The sequence below is a fragment of the Papio anubis genome, chromosome 13 (genome assembly GCF_008728515.1).
Source record: "Papio anubis isolate 15944 chromosome 13, Panubis1.0, whole genome shotgun sequence".
NCBI classification, from domain to species: Eukaryota; Metazoa; Chordata; class Mammalia; order Primates; family Cercopithecidae; genus Papio; species Papio anubis.
Window position 1 is genome coordinate 56,744,632 of NC_044988.1, and position 23,984 is coordinate 56,768,615.

A 23,984-nucleotide genomic window follows, 5' to 3' on the forward strand; every position below is an offset into this window, starting at 1 on the left:
TTCATGGATTAAGTGAATTATTTTATTTCCAACAGTCTGAGGATTTTCCCTGTATCTTTCTGTTGTTAATTTCTAGTGTAATGCCATTATGGTCCAAGAACATATTTTGTATAACTTCAATCTTTTATCTTTATTTTTTAATTTTATTTTTGAGATGGAGCCTTGCTTTGTCGCCCAGGCTGGAGTGCAATGGCGTGATCTCCGCTCACTGCAACCTGCACCTCCAGGATTCAAGCGATTCTCCTGCCTCAGCCTCCTGAGTAGCTGGGATTACAGGTGCCTGCCACCATGCACAGCCTGTTTTTTTTTTTTTTTTTTTTTTTTAGACGGAATCTCGCTCTGTCTCCCAGGCTGGAGTGCAGTGGCATGATCTTGGCTCATTGCAAGCTCTGCATCCCGGGTTCATGCCATTCTCTTGCCTCAGCCTCCTAATTTTCTTTTGCATTTTTAGTAGAGATGGGGTTTCACAGTGTTAGCCAAGATGGTCTCAATTTCCTGACCTCATGATCCACCTGCCTCAGCCTCCCAAAGTGCTGGGATTACAGGCTTGAGCCACCACATCCGACTGGCCCTGATTTTTTAAAATTATTTTTATTTATTCTTTTTTTTTATAGACAGGGTCTCACCTTGTCACCCAGGCTGGAATGCAGTGGTGTTATCACAGGTCACTATTACCTCAAACTCCTGGGCTCAAGCAATCCTCCCACCTCAATCTCCTAAGTAGCTGGAACTACAAGCACACACCAACATTCCCAACTAATTTTTAAAAATTTTATAGCGATGAGGTCTCACTCTGTCGTCCAGGTTGATCTCAAATTCCTTGTCTCAAGTGATCCTCTCACCTTGACCTCCCAAAGCACTAAGATTACAGGTGTAAGCCACTGTACCCAGCCACAAATTCTTTTATTTTATTTTTTCTTATTTTTCTTTATTTCCTTTGATACACACTATCAACACACAAATTCTTTTAAATTGTAAATGTCTGTTTAATGACTCAGGATATAGTTTATTTTGGTAAATATTTCCTTTGCAGTTGAAAAGAATGTAGATTTTGTTGTTGGGTGGAGAGTTCTATAAATATCAACTAGATCGAGTTGATTGATGGTATTGTTCAGTTCTTCTAAATCCTTACTGATTTTCTGTCTGCTGGTTGTAGCACTAAGAGAGGAATGTTAACATCTCCAAAAACAATTTTTTTTTAAGTTTTCCTTTCTAACTCTGAGGTTTTGACATATAACCCAATTTTATGGTAAATACTGAAATAAAAATAACTAGGATTAACTCTAAGACTTAGGGGTATAAGACTCTGGAAGTCTATCCCAAAGTATTTTCGCTACAATTATGTGTTAGATGTCAATGCTATGAAACACAGAATGGGGTTGCGCTTTCTTCTACTAATGTATGCTGTGTTTTGATGTCCCCTTCATTTACAGACTGTCAGAAGTCTTCTAAATGTGAGTAATCCACTTTGCCACTAAACAGGACAAAAAAATTATACAACAGCTCAGTTCGTCAAACAAACATTACTGCCACGAGATTGGTAATCTACATTATTTCAAAAAATTTTTACATTTGTAGCTATTTGGGTTTTATACTCTCATGATATCATCTTATATGCAAATAAGTCATTAGGGAATTGAAAATTAATGTTTATTAAACTTTAAAAGATTGTTTTCAAACACTTCAGAAGTCTTCATTTATATCCAAATAATTATGTCAGGCTATAATTTACTGACTGAGTTCCATTTACTTTATTTTCAGATAGTATGAAAGCTATATTTGTTAAAAGCTTAAGGTATTCAAGCATTAGTGACATAGAATAATCTCCATCCATTGCTTTCTAAATAAAGGAATTTTATGTTCTTTTTTCTGTTTCTATACTTGAACTTAAAGAAAATCTTGCCTTGCAATGCATAAAATTCAAAGAAACTGTTAAAGTCTAGACGGTCTTAGAGTCAGAAGACAAGAATACCTTGTAGTTTCTTCAGGTAATTATTGATAACAAATTTAATTGATGTTTTAGGGGAGGAAGCGAGTTAAAGAGAGAGATAAGAAGATCTGACCAAAATATGGTTAATAGTTGAGAAGAGTTTCCAGCGTGTAATAGACAAAGTAGATAAAAGAGTGCTTGAATAAGAATGCAATAAGAGAGCCAAAATAATATAGTTTGTCATTGTATCACCATCTTAAATAATAGTTGAATAGACTTAGAATGATAAATACTTTCAAAGAAATAAAAGGCAGAACAATGGTATAATTTTCTGAATTGGAGTAACTTTGAAGCATATTTATAAGATCATATGCCATGAACTGATATTCACTTCTATGTTGTATAAAATATAAATACTTAACGGCAACACTTTCTCTTCTGCACCTTCAAAAGTACAACTTTTTATGCCATTAGAGTTCAGAACAGTAGCTTAAAGAGGAAATCTTTATAGTACCGGCCTCTACAGTATTAATATGCCTGTATTATGTGTATCTTAAAATAGCTCCTTTCTCCTCTTATGAGTAAAGGGACTCAATTATTACTATATGCATTCTCCTAAATCCAAGGGAGCCCCATTCTGTAACAACCTGCTCAGTGGACTTAGAAAACAAATAGAAAAGCTATACATTATTCATATATCTTGGCAGCACACTAAAGCCCTTAGAGCAAGTGATAAATGATCAGATGTCTCCCTCAAACCTTACCTGGTTTACTCTTTTGAAAAATCCAACCCTTGCCGTCTCCCACACAAAGCTCTTGGCCACTGGGTGAAATCCAAGCTGGGTAGTTGATCATGATAATTCCAGCGTGTCATGGGCAGTAGCATCTCTCAGAGTCCCACAAGCCAACTGCTTGAAACGAACCTGCAACAAACAAGATATTTCTCCGTTTTAATTGAAAAATAGTGAACTGTGTCCTAGGTCCAGGAGGCATCACAACTTAATAAGGGTATCATAAAGGAGTGTGTGAGGGACTATAAATGCCTCTCAAGATGCTGATAAACATTAAAACTGGAAGACTGAAGTCTATGTACTACAAAAGGTGTTTTTGCCAAGTGCATGTTCCTCTGCATGTTTTTATTGATCTACTAAGCCATCAGTTATTAATGAACATTATTGATATTAAAACTTATACATGCTATAGTATGTACCACCTCTTCTTCAGGTAGGTAACCAGTTGGGGTACTCAGAGAATTTTTCTACTTTACCTATAATATTCTCAGGTTAACTGGGCAATGGGTTGCAACAGGGCAACACCCATGAGCAGTTAGAGCAAAATCCACAAGATTGCTGATCAAGGACAATTTCCATTGTGATTTCTGATGCTCCATTCAATGTCAACATTCCTTATATAAATGTTGGGTCACCTCTCTAGGATAATGTGTGAGAAACAACTTTGAGGGACATATGTAAGGTGTTGCAAATTGAGCAGCTACCATTATTGATACCAACATACACACTGTAAGACAGTAACCAATGTAAATGCGTCGTAGCCAGAGTCTGTACACAAAGGAATGACCAGACTCAAGAAAGTAATTAAACAGCTAATTTGGGGGCAATGTACCACATATTTAATGATTCAGTTGTTTATGTCCATGAGTAAATATGGCATTTAAACTTAATTAGCATGTTTGACTTTCATTCATACAGAGAAAACCTATGTATAATCAGTAACCTTTATTGGACTGTTACCTGACACATAAGCAACACTTCAATACACGATTAGGATGATACTAATGAACAAAATTGCTCATTGGTCTTCCCAGGATAGCTCTTAAAAACTATTAGATTTTTTATAACTATAACAACCATATTTAGTAAGACACATAGAGAAGCAAATTTATTACTGTTATTTTCTAAGTAGTGCACAGAAAGGGCTTAGAGGTTATTCTAAGTGTGTAGGGGGACTTGTGAATAACTACATTCTGAAGGTTCATGGACACAGGTGCAGAAACTGATTTTAACAAGCAACACAATAATAAATCCTCATGCACCTGTGATTAGAGCTGCATGGATTCCCAGAAGTCAGTGTGCAGACTTTGTTAAAAGGCACAACAGTATGATATCCTATTATGCCATTTCAGCCAGAATGCTAAGATGACAAAGGGTTCAAGTTGAACACATGCCTTGCACTAGAATGCAGAACTTCAAAATAACTCCTTAAACAAAGAGGTGTGTATGTGACACTAAATGACCATACTGCAATTCAAAGCAGGAGCGTTATGTTGATGCTATTTGATACCCATAAATACCCACACCCCCTCAACACACACAAGTCTAAAAGTTTTGTATTTGTTGATCCAAGTTGTGGTACTTATTAACCTACAACCTTAGTCAACTTCTAGATGCAAACTGTTTTTATTCATGCCAATATTTTTTTTACTTCCTATCTTCTCTGAAGATCTTCTGGAAATTATATAACTTATCTTATAAAACAAACCTGTTTTCATGAATGGTAAAGCCTTTTTGGTCTTTTGGCAGCCATGAAGGATATTAAAAGAAGCTGTATACTAGTGGACCATATGACAGGGAAGAGTTTATAAACATAATTTCTAAGCTTCCAAACTAGCTTTTAAGTGAGAAATTTTTGAAAGCTACTTGCTTTGGAAGCACCCGTCTGTGACTTAGTGCCACTTCTCATACTTGGGTTCTGCCACTTATTATAAAAAAGTGAAAATAAGTCAGTATAACTACTTGCTTTATAAAATGGCTTTATTTTATTACACAGAAATGATGCTATTTCTCCCTCCTCAGAAGGGGTAAGTTTTGTGTATTTTCTTTTCAGCAGTGATGATTTTCCACTGATCTTTGTTCATTTATTTATTCATTAGCCCTCTTATTCATTCCACAAATTTTATTTGAGTACCTCTGTGGTGCCAGGCATGGGATTTGGTGCTACAGGTACAAAACAAAAAGACATACATTCTCTTCATGAAAAGATTATCATTGATTCTATTCTGATTTAACATTTTCTTGTAACCAAGAAAGGCAGCAACATTACATCCAATCAAGATAATTAGCCTTACCTTATGAACAATCTGCTATGTGACCAGAGCCGGGAAATTTATGAGGTATGTCAGTGAGTAAAGCACTACAGGCCAACGGAAAATCTACAATATAGAAGGATCAATTCACATAGCTAATGCCTGTGAGGTTGTTATTCGATGTGATAGCTTTGTGTCACTCTCATATCTTCTTCCACAACCTCATGTAGCTGAGTTAAAATGAATCAGATAATCCAACCAATTAGGTTTTGATAGTACAATAACATCCACGGCATCAAACACAAGAGTCACTGCCTTCCAACTGTTGTGTAAGGAATCGCAATACAATCCTGTGTGCTCTGCATCACATCCAAGTTAACAGACTTTTGTGTGTGGGAGGTAGGGGGAGATGCTATTGTACAAGTTGCTTTACACAGTTTTTGTATGATTATTCCATTTGTTTTCTGTAAAAGGAGATACAAAATTAAATGCATGTATTCTCCGTGAAGAGAAGTCTATGAGGGGTCATAAGAAGTACCAATTCCATGACTTTGGTTTGAAACTGTATCCTGTCACCAACTTTCATTATGAAAAAATACACTTCAAATAATTTTTCACTTATCTCTCTCCAAATATGTAATTAATGAGAATACAATTAAAACAAAAGGTAGGAATAATTATTATTTAAAATACTCTTAGATAGTAAGTGACTTTTTAAAATAAAATCAATATGATTTCCAAAAGATTTAATTATTTTATGTTTTGAAACTGCTATTATGGGGATGTGTAGTATGAAAACAAGCTATTTTCTTCAATGCTTTCATTATTTTTAAGAAACTTATTCTTTTAAAAATGAATTCTGGGCTAGGCGCAGTGGCTCACACCTGTAATCCCAGCACTTAGGGAGCCTAAGGCGGGCAGATCACGAGGTCAAGAGATTGAAACCACCCTGCTCAACATGGTGAAACCCCACCTCTACTAAAAAAAAAAAAAAAAAAACAACACAAAATTAGCTGGGAGTGGTGGTGCATGCCTGTAATCCCAGCTACTCACGAGGCTGAGGCAGAAGAATCGCTTGAACGTGGGAGGCTGAGGTTGCAGTGAGCCAAGATCATGCCACTGCACTGCAGCCTGGGCAACAAGAGCAAAACTCTCTCTCTCAAAAAAAAAAGAAAAAATTCAGAATGAATATATTTTCCTGTATGTAAATTATACCTCAATAATGTTGATTTAAATGTTCTAAAATGAATTTTTGACAATATGCAAAGAGGTTCCAAATAGGGGCATGGTATACAGAAGTGATTGATAAATCACTGTTGTACATTAATTTAAAGCAAAACAAGACCAAAATAAAATTTGGAAAACAAAGGAGAAGAAATTCTAACATGTACAAACCCTGTTTGCCTATTTGGTGGTCTGGCCCTAAGTGCTCTGTGATTGAATTTTGGTATTCTTTGTCTTTCCTTATGCACACCACTACTACTACCCTTTTAGTTTACCTTATTGCTTTGAAGAAAGCTTTCCAAAGGATCCCCTTAGCACTTAGGCACTCATGTTATAGGCTTTTGATTTGCACTTATTGACAAGTTGTTTTTTATATGTTATCTCAGCTTCATCTTCCCCATGGAGACATGTCACATAGCCCTCTAGGTGGCCAACAGAACTAGAAGAGTACTCAGCATTCAATGAGTTCAGTGCATTTGTTAAATGATTGCTTGCTCTTGGTATATTTTGCAAGCTTTGTGTCTAAGTCACTCATTTTCCCACACTAACACAGAGAATATAATAATCAAGAATGTACAAACAGGTAGATTATCAATAATCAAAGTTATGAGGCTTTCTACCTTAGAAATGTCAAATTTAGCCTTTTCTGTCAGTAATTTTAGGGAAAGGGTAGGTTTGGCCATTTTTTATTCACAAAATTATTGCTTCTAAATTCTTTTTTTTAATTCATTTAGTCTGATGAAAAGGTCAAAAAGTACTTCTCAGCAGGCAGAGGTCATTAACAACCACCACTAATACTTGTAAATGTTGTTGCTATCTATTTTATATGTAGTTTCTTTTTAATGGTCTCCTAAACCATGGGAAGTTTGTACTATAATAATGCCCACTTTATGGTGATGAAAATAGGAATCAGAAAGTTTAAGTTACTCACCCAAGGATATAGAGCCTTTGAAAAATGGAGCTGTGATTTCAATGCAGTTAATTGATAGTGCTGTACTGTATTAACTCAATTAATAATAAGTTCCTAGAGATTGGATTTGAAAGATTCATTCAATTTATAGATGAAAAGCTTAGTCCCAGGGAAGTAAAGTGACATATTAGAGGCTACTCAGATCTCAATAGGGTCTGGATAAGCATTTAAACCCATGATGCTCCTGTCTTTCCAATACACCTCTTTCTTACCCAGCTTACTCAGCATAGTTTCCAAACAACTTTATAGATTTCCAATTCACTTGATTTTTTAAAAAAAATGGTGTTTCTGGTAGGTTTTATTTCATAAAGAAGATACCAAAGCCAACAAACAAAATAACAGGATTTTGAGATACACAGTTTTAAATGAATTTAATTTTGAAAGCAAGAGATGCCCTTTCTCTCTCTCATTTTCCTAATGAAAAAAAAAAATCATAGACACAAAGAGAAGACTGTTGATAGACTATGACAAAACCCCTGATTAGATTAAAGTATGAATAGCACATCAGTGTTTTGCTGATGACCATTTTGTATGTGTAGCTACATTATTAGTATTCATAAGCTGGAAATAATCTTGCAAAATACTCATTTTATATCATTTTCATTTCAGAACCCAGCAGGAAGCCCTTCAAGTGACATAAAGCAAGATCTAAGGTAATGTTATCAATCACTGAGAACGCAGTGCCTGATACTCAAACACAATTCTCAATGTTTTGGTCTTTGCTCAAAGATGCCTAATTCTGAATTTATTATGATCTAGAAACTTTACCAATTAAAATAGGCCACATTCTTGTTTTCATTTTCTTAAAACGAGGCATCAATTTGTCACATTCCCAGATTTTCCAGTTGAAACTTGCCTCTGTCCTTTTTCCTTCCTTTCCTTAGTGTTTGTATCCCGTCTCCCCTCCTTTCTTCTTTCTTCCTTTTCTTCCTCCATTGTCTTTTTTCTTCCTCTCTTCCATCCCTCTTTCCCTTCCTTTTCACCTTCTTCATTCCAATAATATTTAAATATGTGTTAAGTTCTATGCAATATGCTGGTCTCAGAGGACAAGGCAAGACACTTAGTTCCTGCTCAAGTATTGCTTGTAGTCTAGTAGTGTGTGAACAGAGAAGTAAACCAACAAATTCTGGAAGAAGAGTAGAGGTCCAACCTGCATTGAACATGTCAGAACATGTCAGCTTTGAGTAGAAAATAATTCATAAATTGATCTTGATCGGTTTGGCTTGGCCTGGTCAACTTAGAACTCACAAACAAAATATAATTATCATCAGGCAGTTTCCAAATACTTCACATACTCTGAGTTTTCTACAATCTAGAGAGGGATCTTGTAAATTCTCAAAGCTCACAAACTGGAATGCCTCAGAGTCAAGTGTATCTCTTAAATATAAATATAGTGTGGCTGACTTTGACAAGGAGCCAGAGAGCCACCAATGATGAGCTGAAGAAAGTAGGCTTAGCCTAAGGATATTACAAACAACATTTGAAACACCATTTTGCCAGAAAGAACACATTTTTGGACTGGTTTTGGTCCTTGGCCACCAGTTTGAGATCCTCCTTTATAACTATTGAGGAGTCACCACCCACTGCTCTCTAGATATAGTATAGGTCCTGTTTCCACTGCCTTCGGCACAATCCATGACAGGTTAAAAACAACAACAACAACAAAACAAACAAACAAACAAACCAGAAACTTCTCCCTGGAAATTCTTTCTAGCGGGGAAAAAACAAAAACAACTTCTGAATTAGCTCATCAAAATTATTGATTCATTAATTCTGGGGCATTGTCCAAGAACAATGGACAATAAATGTGCTTTCTAACACAATAAATGCTCTGTATGTCATTTGTCTTATCAATTTGCTTTTGATTTCCCATATCAAGAATAAAGCCAGGTGAACCCATTTCTTTCTCTATTTCTAATTGTCCAAGAATAATGCCCCAGAATTAATGAATCACCACGTCTGGAGTGACTGGAGATTCTGAAGATGACACTTCCCTAGATTACACTTAGACACACTCATGTTTAAGAACTATTCTTCTACAACAAAGTCATTTTTTAATTTTTTCAGTATTTTTCCACAACTTTTAATGAAAAATATTTATTTGTCTTTGAGTTTCAGATAGCCTATTTTGGGGGAAAAATGATTCTTCCATGAATTGCATAAAGTGAGAAATGGCCTTTCAATTCTACACAAGAATATCATCCCTAAGACACATAATCATCAGATTTCCCAAGGTCTAAATGAAAGAAAGAATGTTAAAGATAGCTAGAAAGAAAGGGCAGGTCACCTACAAATGAGATCCAATCAGGCTAACTGTGGACCTCTCAGCTGAAACCCTATAAGTGAGAAGAGATGGGGGGCCTATATTCAACATTCTTAAAGAAAAAATCTTCAACCAAGAATTCTATGTCCAGTCAAACTAAGCTTCCTCAGTGAAGGAGAAATAAAATTCTTTTCAGATAAGCAAATATAGAGGGAGTTCCTTACCACCAAACTTACCTTATAAGAGATCTTGAAAGGAGCACTAAATGTAGAAAGGAAAGACTTCTACCAGCTAAGACAAAAACACACTTAAACACACAGACCAGTGTCCCTATAAAGTAGCCATACAAACAAATCAATGGAATCAAGTTTTTGTTGGTGTAAGGCAGACTGTGCCTAAAATGGGAAATAAGAAATGATGGAAGGTAAGTGGTCTCATCAGGACTTACGTTTCATGAAGAAGAAACTATCATCTCTCTATATAACCACCCTCAAGAACAGTGCCACCACATGAGTTTGACAGCAATACCATTTCCTGATGGGATGCAGTTAGCATATTTGAGACATACAATCCCTTTTAGGCTGGGATCAGTGGCTCACACCTTTAATCCCAGCATTTTGGGAGGCCAAGGCAGGTGGATTACTTGAGCTTAGGAGTTCGAGATCAGCCTGGGCAATATGGTGAAACCCTATCTCTATAAAAAATTAGCCAGGCCTGGTGGCACATGCCTGTTGTCCCAGCCACTCAGGAGGCTGAGTTGGGAGGATCACCTGAACCCAGGAAGTTGAGGCTGTAGTGAGCCCCGATCACACCACTGTACTTCAACCTGGGCAACTGAGTGAGAACTTGTCTCAATAAAAAAAAAAAATTATAACCCCTTTCAGCAGGGTCATGGTAGTAGGGATGAATCAAAAGTAACACCATATTCTAAAGAAGAGAGATGGGAAAATAGTATTTGGTAAGTACACATTGAGAATTAGTGTGTCACATTGTACACTTTACATACATGTTCTCGTTTAATCTTCATAAAAAACCTGGGGACAGGTACTACTTCCATTTTGCAATCGAAAGGCATGGGGTCAGAAAAGATAAGTAACTTGCCTAAGGTCTAAAAGATATAAGGGAGAATTAAGATTTAAACTTATGACTTGTTAATTGTATAGGTCCTACGCTTTCTAACACAATAAATGCTCTGTATGTCATTTGTCTTATCAATTTGCTTTTGATTTCCCACATCAAGAATAAAGCCAGGTGAACCCATTTCTTTCTCTGTTTCTAATACTTCCTTCCCCTAAACACTATATTCCACTTTATCCCAATATCAGGTATATAGAGACAAAATACAAGAGAGACAATGTCATGGACAGCTTGTGTGTGTATGTGTGTGAATATTTTATTTTTTTGCTTTTATTTTGACTTTCCATAAACCAACATGCTCCTCTTCCTATTAATTCTCTGATTTTTATTAGGAAGTTGTTGCTGAGGACAGTCTTGGAGGGAAAGAAAGGCCTTCTTTCTACTGCAGCCTGGGAATGAGAGTGGGTTGGAGGTGACCTAACTCAACTAACATGACCTAAATATGAAAGCATGAGGGAGTGACACAAAGATTTTCTAAACTGTAGTTATATATAAAATTGACCCTTAAACAACATGTGGATTAGGAGCACCAACATCCTTGTGCAGTTGAAAATTTGTGTACAATATTTGACTCCCCCAAAACTTAACTACTAGCAGCCTACTCTTGATCGGAAGCCTTATTGGTAACATAATGTGCTCTATTTATTAAATACTGTAATCCTACAATAAATTAATCTAAAGAAAAGAAAATGTTATTTAGCAAACCATGAGGAAGAAAAATATATTTACTCTTTATTAAGTGGAAGTGGGTTATCATAAAGGTCTTCATCTTCATTGTCTTCATGTTGAGTAGGCTAAGGAGGAGGAAGGGAAAGGGTTAGTCTTGCTGTCTCAGGGGTGGCAGAGGAGGAAGAGGTAGAGGAGATGGGAGAGGAGGCAGGAGAACCAACACACTGGGCATAACTTTTACTGACAAAAATCCACATGTAAGTGGACCCAAGCAGTTCAAACTTGTGTTGTTCAAGGGTCACCTGTGTATGTGTGTGTATGTACATATATATTTACATTATACACACATTTTTAAGGATAGACACATAACAATGACAGCTAAAGCACTACGTTTTCCTGCAATATGATCTAGGTGTACAAGCTTCTTTATTCCTGTCCATATGCCTGTTTTGTGAGATGTGAATCTCCTTCTGATGAATTCTTTTTCTGCTTATGACAGCCAGAGTCATTTTCCAATATTTATAACAAAAAATCCTTACTGATACAGAAATTTGTTCTTTGAAAATTTTAAATAATTAAAAAATTTAAAATTTATATATAAAATGCATAATTTTAAAAATATACTTCACCTGGCATATAAATAGCTACATATGTATAATTTACATAATTAATTACATTATATACATGTATACTGGTTTATAAATATATACATGATATGTATATATATGTAATTAATTGTTGTACAATTTACATAGAGTGAAACATAAGATTTTATGTATACACTCGGATCAGTTTTAATAAATCAGTATATCCCTGAATCCAACACTTCAATCAGGATATAGAATATTTCTGCACCCCAGAAAACTTCCTCATATCTCTTCCTGTCAATACACACATTTCACAGGCAATTAGTATTCTGGCTTTAAAATATTTGTTTCATCTGTTCTTGAACTTTATATAAATGGAATTATATAGTACACACATTTGTATAAGTCTTTTGTTGGATATATGTTTTCATTTCCCTTGGATAAATACCTAAAAGTAAACTTGCTGGATCTTAGTTTAGATCTATGTTTAACTATATTAGAAATTTTACCCAAACAATTCAAATTAATAGAAACCCTACTGGCACCCAGCTCAGGGACTAACTGAAAGTAGCATGGAGTATGTCAAAGAGAATAACAAAAAATAAAACATGAAAAACAAAATGTGAATAAATAAATTGTAGCTGAGGTTATAATGCCTCTAGTAAAGTTAGCAATAAGATGTAAAGTCTTTATCAGTTATTTTAGAAAATACCTTAGTTCTATTACTTATCAATGTTCTAGGAGGAATTTGGCAAATGACTTGCAGATATAATGGAATAGCCAGAGCAACTTTACAATAAAGATACATTAAATTGAAAGAGATTTGCTTCATACAAAAGCAGTTGATGTAACCATATTAACCGTACTAATAAAATAAAAAATAAAAACCATATAATCATCTCAATTGACATACAAGAAGCATTTGACAAAATTCAACATCAATTGCTCATAAAAACTTTAAACAAACTAGGACTAGAAAGAAATTTCTTCAGCTTGATCAAGGATATCTGCAAAAACCTGGAGTTAAGATTATACTTAATGATGAAAGTCTGAATGCTTTCTTATTAAGTACAGGAAAAGGCAAGGATGTCAGCTCCCATCACTTCTGTTCAACATTGTCCTGGAGGTTCTATCCAGTTCAGTATGGCAAGAAATAAAAGGCATCCAAAGTAGAAATAAAAATGTTAAAACTGTCTTTATTTGCAGATGATTGTCTAAGTAAAAATGTATTGGAATCTACACAAAAAGTACTAGAACTGATTAATATGTGGATTTAGTAAGGCTACAGAATATAAAAATTACATACAAAAACCAATTGTATTTTTATAGTCTAGCAACAAAACATTAGACATTGAAATTTACACAAAAACATCCCCAATAATATAAAATTAAATGAAATACATGGGGATGAATCTTTCACAACATATATACAAGATCTGTACACTGAAAGCTATAACACATTGCTGAGAGAAATTAAAGACCAAATGAATGTACAGATACACAACGTTCATGGGTTAGAAAACCCATTATTGTTGATGTCAATTTATCCAAAACTGACTAATCACAATCCCAACAGAATTTTTTAAAGAAATTACATACTGATTCTAATTTTTCTTTTTCTTGAGATGGAGTTTCACTCTGTCTCCCAGGCTGGAATGTGGTGTTGTGATCCTAGCTCACTGCAAACTCTACCTCCCAATTTCAAGTGATTCTCCCGCCTCAGCCTCTCTAGTAGCTGGGACTACAGGCATGTGCCACCATGCCCAACTAATTTTTTTGTTTTTAGTAGAGAGAGGGTTTCACCGTGTTGGCCAGGCTGGTCTTGAACTCCTGACCTCCAGTGATCCACCTATAGCTTCTCAAAGTGCTGGGATTACAGGCATGAGTCACTGTACTTGACCTGATTCTAAAATTTATTTGCAAATGCAAAGAACCTAGAATAGCACCCCTCCACACCCCCACCAGACTTTGGAAGTTAAGAAAAAAAATCAGAGAATTAATAATACCTTATTTCAAGACTTTTTAGAAAATGACATTTATCAAGTTTTCAAGTATGGTTTTGTGTCAAAACAGACAACTAGATGAATGGAACAAAACAGAGACCAGAAATAGACCCACATATAGTTGGACAACTGATTTTCAACAAACATACAAATATAATCCAGTGGAGAAAGGGAAGTCACTTCAACCAATGGAGCTGGAACAATTGGTAACATAAAAAAATAAAAAGAAGCAAAATAATTTTAATTCCTACCTTGCACTATGTGATATAGAAAAATTAACTCAAAGACCATAGACTGCCTTAGTCCATTTAGGCTACTATAACAAAATACCTTAGACTGAGTAATTTATAAACAACAGAAATTGCCGTTTATAATGCTGGATGTTGGGAAGTCCTAGATCAAGGAGTGAGCAGATTTACAGATGGGGTCTTCTTGCTGCAACCTCACATGATGAAAGGGGTAAACAAGCTCTCTTAAGCCTCTTTTATAAAGCACTAATCCCACTCATGAGGGTAGAGCCTTTATGACTTAATTACCTTCCAGAGGCCACATCTTGTAATACTATCACATTGGAAATTTTCGACATATGAATTTTGGGAAAGCAGGTACATTCAAACCATATCATAGACCTCAAACTAGAACATCTTTTGAAGAAAACAAAGGAGAAAAGCTTTATGTCTTTGGGTTAGGTGAAGATTTATTAGGTACTACATCAAAAAAATCCATTAAAAATTGATAAATTAGATTTAATTAAAATTTAAAACGTTTTGCATTGTGAAAACCAAATTTAAGAGAATGAAAAGAAAAGTCACAAACAAGGGGAAAATATACGCAAATTACATAAAAAACTCATGTATAAAATACCTAAAGAACTCTCAAAACTTAATAATATAAAGAACAAAACAATTAAAAAAAAAAGGTAAAAGAATTGAATTCACACTTCACCAAAGAAGCTACATGGATGGCACATCAGCACATGAAATGATGCTCAATGTGATTAGTTCTTAGGGAAAAGCAAATAAAAACCACCACGAGATACTACCACACAGCTATTAGATTAGATAAGATTAAAAAGGCTTACCTTACCAAGTGTTGGCAAGGGTGCGGAGGAAGCTAAACTTTTATACAGTGCTGGTAGGAGTGTAATATGATACAATCATTTTGGAGAGTAGTTTCATGTTTCTTAAAATGTTAAACATACACAACTATAAAATCCACCCACTCAAATTCTAGGTATTTACTCACAAGAAATGAACATATGTACATACAAACACTTGTACACAGTTGTTCCTAGAAACATTTTTGACATTTTCCAAAAGCTGAAAACTACTCAAACATCCACCAACATGTGAGTGGGTAAACAAATAGTGTTATATCCATGGAACAGAATTATACTGTGCAATAAAAAGGAATGGACTAATGGCACATGCAACACATCAATGAATCACAAAATAATTATGCTGCATGAAAGAAGCCAGATTCTCCTGCAGCCCCCCAAAAAGAATGTACACTCTTCAATTCCATTTATATAAAACGCTAGAAAATAAAAATTCAAATTAATTATGATTACAGAAAGCAGTGCAGTGTTTGCCTGAGGGCGCAAAGAGGAAGCAGGAAGGAGAAACTTAAAAGACACAAGAAAACTTGTGAGGGTGATGGATATGTTCATTATTTTGACTGCAATGATGGTTTCATGGGTATATTGATGTATCAAGACATAAAAGTGTACACTCTATGTGTACTTTATTATATGTCCATTATAGGTAAATAAAGCTGATTTAAATAAACAAATGGTATATAAGTATAAAGTTTAATTTGAAAATTTCTTTAAAGTTAAGTATCTTCTATCTGTAGTAATTTACAAAGAAACATTGCCCCAAATCTGATCAGGGCAAAACTTTTTTGAGCAGAGAAACTCATATTCTTTTAAGAAGAAATTTTAATGCTGATAAAATGCTAAGCAATTTTAAATAAAGTTCAACAATACTAAGGCTTCTTCTGAAATTAGCTAACCCATTTATTGGTTATTAGTCAAGTATCTATGTTCTTTAGCTAGATGTTTTAGATGTTTTCTTTCTTTTTTTTGTATCCAGATACCAATAATTGTCTAGTCAATCTTTTTACTTCGAAATTGTCCTTACCGAGAAAGAATATTTCAATTGGTCAGCTTAGCCCTCTCTTTTTGCAAACTTTGAAATAAAACTTTGACATAAACTCAAATTTTTCTAAATTTTTATTTGAAAATTGTGAATCATTTAAATAAAAATGAGAGGGAGAGAAGGAAGGGAGTAATAGAGGATGATCAAAGAAAATAAGAAAATGATTACTGGAAATCAAATTATTAAAATTTTGCAGAAAAAATGAAAATTTAACAAAGTAAAATGATTATGATTAAATTTTTAAAATAATGATAAAATTGCAAAAAAGCTAAGTGAGAGGATTTCAGTCATAAACATCAATACGCATAGAGTACTATGTAGTTTTATAAGGTTTTATTCTGATTAAGGGACTAGTAGAATTTACAAAATCATTAGATTGGGTTCAAATAAGTCTTCATCCCTTCTAACAAAAATGTATTTCTACCCTTATACAAGACAGAGTGCAATTATTATAATTCTGAGAAAATTTTAAGAGTTTTATTAGCATATGCCAACATGAAATAAAATCAGTAGTGGCTTATTATCATTGCTGTTTCCATTTAAAATAACCGTTTATATCACTCTCAACCCAAATGAGATTTCACAGCAGAAATCACCTTGTGCCTTTATTCTTAATCAGAGCTCTGCTGTGTCAAGAAAAAAGGAAAACTTGACCTTCTTGTTTTTAATGACCCAAGGGTAGTTATTTATTACATTAAATGTCATGAAAACCCACAAAATACAAAGGATTTCAGGCTGAGACAATATATCATCCCCACTTTCATACAAACTGATTAATAGTCCAGGTACCAAGCAAAATACCAACAGAGAATAATCCTGACACATGTTTCAACAACTGATGATGAAACTTTGCTGAATAAAAGTTTAATCACTCATTTCCTATATTGTACAGACAGTTTTGTAATGAGACTACATAATTACAATTGAGAGGATTTATATCCTTAGCTAATACATAATTATATCTGGAAGCATAACCACTATATTAGAAAATTGAATTATTTCAAAAGAATGCTTTTCACACTCACAGTATTCAGGGAACTATTTAATGAGAAGGGTCTCTGGGCTCCTGCTAACACACTCAAATTCTTAGGTGCAATTTGGGAAAGATCCAAAGGACACAGAGAAAGGGTACTTTGTGTTAGAATAGTTCAGACAAAAGGACCGTATATAATATTTTATAAAGAAGCTTTTGCTAAGTTTCAACTCTACAGGATTCCTTAAATTTGGAAAATGGTTGACTGTGCCCCTTTTTAAATCTAGGGCGATTCAAATTCTTGAAGTTCTATGTGTAAAGATTAGAAGAAATTGAAATCTTTCAATCACCGTCATCCCTGTCTGTAAGACAGCCCATTCTTAGATTGTTAGGCAGAGAGGCTGGATGCTCTCAGAATCACCCTCAAACTTATTCTGTATCAAATTCTATTTTGAAGAAAGTTGCTTCTCAACTTCAAGCTTTTAAATGAAATTAGCATCAAGTAATAAATTCTTTCCCTAATGCAAACTAGAAATGGGAGAATGTAAGGAGTGCCAATGAATATTAACTAGAAGTCCTATCCACATTATTAGTTAGCTTGATGGTACTTTGTATGTGCCTGTGAAGGGTTCTTGTTTGAAGAGGGCCTTAAAATGTTCATAGACAGACTTAGTTGCTCAACACCTTGAGAATTTCAAACACTGTGACCAGTGAGAATTGATTTTTGATCTTTTTAAGTCCTATAACATGATTGGGGCATGAAATACTACACTTAAATGCAGCTGGATCCATGGTTAGGGTAAGCAAAAAGTTGATCAATAAATCCACAAATCTTTCGATTTGAAACCCAAGATAAAGTTTTAGAAATCAGAGTCAGTAAATTTTAGAGCAGAAAAGGAGCTTAATCATGTACTCTAACACCTTCTTTCCACCCGTCTCCCGCTCCTTCTTCAAGAAGTAATTGAGTTCCTCTGTGTTCAAGGCACTGAGTTTATTTTACAGATAAAAAGAAACTGACGGCCTAAATATAAAACAGTTTCTCCAAAGCACTTTGCCAGAGCTAGGCTTTCGTTGATGACCATCACAAAATCAACCTGACAGCTCTTTGCTCCATCATGTCATTTCACATTAAAAATTTGAATTTACATACATAGTGGAAACAATGGCAAAGATTAAAATATGAAGCCAGGCGCGGTGGCTCACGCCTGTAATCCCAGCACTTTGGGAGGCCAAGGCGGGCGGATCACGAGGTCAGGAGATCGAGACCATCCTGGCTAACACGGTGAAACCCCGTCTCTACTAAAAATACAAAAAAAATTAGCCAAGCGTGGTGACGGGCGCCTGTAGTCCCAGCTACTCAGGAGGCTGAGGCAGGAGAACAGAGTGAATCTGGGAGGCGGAGCTTGCAGTGAGCGGAGATAGCACCACTGCACTCCAGCCTGGGTGAGAGAGCGAGACTCCGTCTCAAAAAAAAAAAAAAAAGAAAGAAAATATGAAACATTTCAGGAGTATGGAATACTTTATTATATTCTAATAATTCCCAAACGATCACTGGTAACACAATTAGAGATGGATAAAAAAAGAGACACACTCGCCTGTAATCCCAGCACTCTGGGAAGCTGAGGCGGGAGGATTACAAGGTCAGGAATTCAAGACGAGCCTGCCCAAAACGGTGAAACCCCGTCTCTACTAAAAATACCAAAAATTTAGCCAGGTGAGGTGGCAGGCGCCTGTAATCTCAGCTACGGCTAAGGCAGAGAATTTCTTGAACCCAGAGGCAGAGGTTGCAATGAGCGGAGATCACGCTACTGCATTCCAGTCTGGGCTACAGAAGGCCACTCTGTCTCGAAAAAAAAAAAAAAAAAAAAAAAGAGACACACTCTTGGTCCGATGTGGAGTGACTTTCTATAGGACAAATATTTATATCCTAAACTTGTTCCCTGTGCCTCATCTTTATTTATGGAAGCATTCTAGCTGACCAGCTGTTTTTACTGATGGAATGCAAATTATTTTTGTCACTTGAAATATTATATTCATATTATCTAGGTTTTAGCAAAAAGAAGGGCTGCTTAGTGAAAGATTTTTAAAGTATTGGTAGATGATTTACTAGTTAAGATTATCTCATCAATAGGATCCAAGTGGAATGTGGCACTCCCAGCATACATGAGAACATCCACTGTAATTTAGCAAGAAAATACCAGAACTTCATTTATATATTCAAATTTTATCATTTTCTAATTTCTATTTCATATATGTTTATTGGAGCAAAAACTATGAGTGTGACATTCAAAGTACATAATTCTTAGTACTGGGTATAATAATAGTGTAAGATTTGTGAATATGCAAATTAGTTTATGGGTTGAATCGTAGGCTCCAGGAGCAGATCTTCTGAGTTTCAAATTTAAAAGTGGCTCTGCCAATGATCACTTACCTATGTGATTGTTAGCCAAGCCTCTAAACCTTTCTTTCCCTCAAGTTTCTCATTTACCAATACAGATAATCATATAAAATATTTCTCACTTTATAGAATTGTCATAAACTTTAAATGAGCAAATACATATGAAGCATTTAGTACAGCACTTGTCATATATTAATAATAAGCAGCCAATAAATGTTAGTTATAAAAACAATTAAATATATATTAATACATGTATATATAAATATTTTGAAAACAGTACCAAAACTTGTTTTAAATTTTAATGACTGTATATTGTGTTTCATTTACAATGAAATATATAGTGAGGAGATATGTATTTCATTATATACTCATCAAAATAAAATAAAAAAACTACAGATGAAGACAAACAGATAAGGCAATATGTATTTATGTAAAAATTGAAGATTACTATATGCCAGCTCTGGGTTGAGATTTGAGGGAACTCAAAATTATTAAGACACTGACCTTGGCTTTTAAAGGATTTAAGATATTGTAGGAAGTAGGGAACAGAGGCAAAGAAGTGGAATCTGGAAAAGTACATAGCTAATTTGAAAAATTGTGGAAACTTCTATAATACAGGTCCAATTACAAAGAAGTTACAAAAAAGGCCATGTAAAATTGAGTTGTTTTAGGATGTCAAGCAAGTCTCCAGAGAAGAACCGGCATTTAAACTTGGACTAAAGGACAAGTCACATTTATGAAACCAATATACACAGAGTGTCTAAGCAGAAGAGATCAAGGAGACATTAACAAATACACACAAACTAAGTATATAAGATTGTAGAAGAGGGTATAATTCATATTGAGAAGTTCCAAGAAGGCCTTTCAGATACACATTTAATCTGACACCAGGATGATTAGTAAAAATTAGGATGAGGGACTTTTAAGCACCCTTATCTGCTAGCCATCTGAAAATACAGAAAGCTCACTCCCCATTTTGCTTCAGTAATTGCCAAAAGTCCCTTGCATCAGTTGACTACATGCTACATGCACTATGCTAACTTGGCTATTTCACCTACATGACAATATATATCCTTCATTATCCTTATGTTGAAGATATTAACTCTCTTTTTCTTAGAAAAATTAAGTTCTTAGAAATATATTCTTTTGTACTATATTAATGTATTCCAATTATGTTTCCTATGTTACACAGGATAATGTGAAATTTTGAGGTCTGAAGATTCGGCTCAACTATTCTTGAAGCATGAATTATAAAGATGCATTCAGCATGTGATGCATTTTGTCAGTATGAGTTCCATATATATTTGTGAGAAAAGAGAGATGTAATTTTCATGAGGGAGCTGAAATTCTAGATTGACCTTTCCTTATTTATCTCAGTCTGGAGAGCTAGAAGAAAAGTTTTTGATGAAGATTTCTCCCTAATTTGTGTCAAACAATAATGTCTAAAAATAAAAATAAAAATCTTATAAATGTGACTGAAAAATGTTTCTACCTTAGATTAAACATGTTGCTTTGTAACTTTATTAGTGAAACCTTTCAGAACTTTCAGATCATTATTAGAAGCAAAATATGTAAAATAGCTAAAAATAGAGCTTTGTTCAAGGTGAAATAAGTTTGGTAGAGGCCACGAGGGTTCTATGGATTATAATTGAAACTTGAATATTGTGAGGATGAAATTTTAATGGATTCAACTGCCACTTCATTATTCTGAAAAACACAGTGTTTAAAAAAGATATTTTCAAAAGACTTTAATTCTATTTGCTTTCTCCCTTTTCTGCGGTTCACATAAAAGTGGGTTGATGGTAAAAATGAAATATTTTAATTCATACAGGGTACAAGAACAGCCAGCTGTGTTAGCAGTTACTAACTTTCAAAGGCTCCCTGTCTGCTAATTTAAGTCACAGTTCTGTCTGCCACACAGAGTATGGACCAACTTTTAGAGTCTCCATTATACAGTCCAGTCAAACGCAGTTCCTGCCTTTGTTGGGACTAAGCATATCAAAACAAAAAGAGATAAAGAGGGAGTTTGAATGGCCATTCTCTCAGACATCTGTGCATGAGTCACATCAAAAGACTATCAGCAAGGAATACACATATGCTGCAGCCATACAAGAAGCAACTGAGTTGAAGCAGGTACCTGGCCCTTCATCCTACCAGGATTCTCATGTTCTTTCAAGGTTCACTGAGTTAATATCAGGCTACAATTGGACTAATTTGCTTCACAATTGGAATAACAATGACTCAAAGCACTTCTGTCATCATAAACACCTAAGAAATGCAAAGGAAAAAAATTTCTTTAATTTCACTGTTTCTATAGAACTGAAATACATTGAGTGAGAACTCCGCATTGTAAATTAGCACTTGAAAAAGTTAAGTGCAGATCATAAACATCAAATTATACACATACTTCTATTTATATCATTGACTCATGAGCATTCATATAACATTTATTCATGAGCATATATTATATTGTATAATCTCCAAATTTCTGTTTGGGAGAAGAAAATTAATGTTTAAAGTGTGAACTATGTGTTCGTCTTAGTAGAATCTCATGATAACTTTGGGAGTTGGAGATTATTTTTATCAAGTTCAAAGAGGTTAAATAGCATGCACAAAGTCACTTGCAACGGTCAGTGATAGAATGTGACCCCCTTGTTTGACTGACGCTAAATGTCATACTTTTTCACAACTACAATAAAAACTGTCTACTTAGAAAATGAGCTCCAAAGGACAGACAGATCAATTGTTCTATTGACTAATGACAAGATTTCTGCCTGACATCACTGTTCATGTGGGTATTTAATGAGTAAGTATGTCCCACAAAAGAGATCCCTATATTTGAAAATATAAAGACATAAGACTACTATTGGAAATGCTTGTTACTAAAAATTGTAATAATAATAAAACCATCATTTCTTGGTGCTTTCTCTAGGCTAGGCACTGTACTAAGCAAGCACTTGACAAAACACTATTTAATCTTCATAACAGTAATCCTTATTGTTTCCCACTTTTTACAGTTAAAAACTGAAGCTTAGAGATGTTCAGCTACTTGCTACATACACCTGGTTAGTAAGTGGCAGAAGGAGCCTTAGAATCTAGGGCTGACTCAACAGCCTCTTCCATTACTTAATAGTTTTAAACTCCTTATAATCAGTGATGTATTGTATTTATTAGAAATAATTGCAAAGTATGAACTGCCCAGCAGACAGAAGAGAAACATTGAAAGCAAGAGTCAGGATCTACACATGAACTCAAATTTAACACAATGTATAATGGGAAAATTAGGGCTTCCATATAGATTTCAAAAGTAATAGGGATGGCCACCCACATTCCTTGACTTGTGGCCCCTCTCTCCTCCATTCTCAAAGCCAGCAATAATGAGTGGAATCCCTGTCAGTCTTCTAATCTCTGCTCCTTCTTTCATCTATATTTCTCTTTACTACTCTCTTATATGGATATATATGATTAGATTAAGCCCACTCAGATAATCCAGGATAATCTCTCCATTTTAAGGTTCTAAATCTTAATTGTATCTATAAAATTGCTTTTATCATGTAAAATAAGAGATTCATAGGTTTCAGGGATTAGGGTGTGAACATCTTGGGGGACTGTTATTATTCTTCCTACCACAAACCCTCAGCAACATACGTAAATTAGTAACACATACAATGTGAATGAATCTTAAATTTATGATGCTAAATAAAAGCGTTACATACTGTATGATTCCTTTTATATGACATTTGGAATAGACAAAACTATAGAGGCAGAAAATAGATTGGTTGTTTCCAGGAACTGAGAATGAGAGGAGCGGATTGATTACACAGGAGTTTGAGGCAATTTTTTGGGTGATAGAAACGTTTTACATCTTTCTTGTGATAGGATTATACTACTGTGTGCATTTGTCCAAACTCATAGAACTGAATTCTAAAAAGAGTAAATTTTTAGATATAAATTACATGCAATAAAACTGATTGAAAACAAACAGAAAAGAAAAAGGTATTAGTGCTTCACTGAGTCACCGTGAATCTTAAAGTACTAGGATTTTAGGGCTACAGGGAGATGTTATTAATAGGGTGAGAATATGTACCTAACTTTCTGAGACTTTCCTGATTTAAAACATTTTGTCTCATTGCTCCTATGGAACTCCAGCTATATGAATATTTTAGTGGGCAAAATATACTTTGTGAACCCAAGAAAAATTCCATCACACATCAGTTGTTCCAGTTTTGCATTGGAAACATACAGTCCCCTCATTCTCCAGGGTCACATAGCTTAGTTCCATTATTTCAAAGCAGCAGCAGCAGCCAGTGAGATTAAGTAATTTGCTTGAGGTCATATATCTTATTAGTATGGCAGCCAGGAGTAGAATTCCTGTCTCTAAGCTCCTGTCCACTACTCTATCACTGAACTGAAAGGTTCTTACAAATCTAAGGGAAACTATAATTGTTTCTGTCAATCCCAATATTTAAGCATTAATGAGACACCTGTGCAACTGCACAAATTGTGAATGGTGCTGCAGTTAGCAGACATAATTGGTGGCAATTTTAGTAGCTATATTTACTTTTCCAGATGTGTGTGCTGCTCTTAGGGCCTGGAGAAACAGTTACACAGCATTAGACTTACTTATG

General features: G+C 34.8%; 1 protein-coding gene across 5 annotated transcripts in view; it reads right to left on the reverse strand.

Annotated features, from left to right (window-relative positions):
• LINGO2 (leucine rich repeat and Ig domain containing 2) overlaps positions 1-23,984 on the reverse strand; it is a 1,182,276-nt gene that overhangs the window by 325,940 nt on the left and 832,352 nt on the right. For all 5 annotated transcript variants that reach the window (XM_031654837.1, XM_031654834.1, XM_031654835.1 and 2 more), the window contains one exon: positions 2,695-2,853. The gene's annotated coding sequence lies outside the window, so the exon portion shown is untranslated. The remainder of the gene's footprint in view (positions 1-2,694; positions 2,854-23,984) is intronic.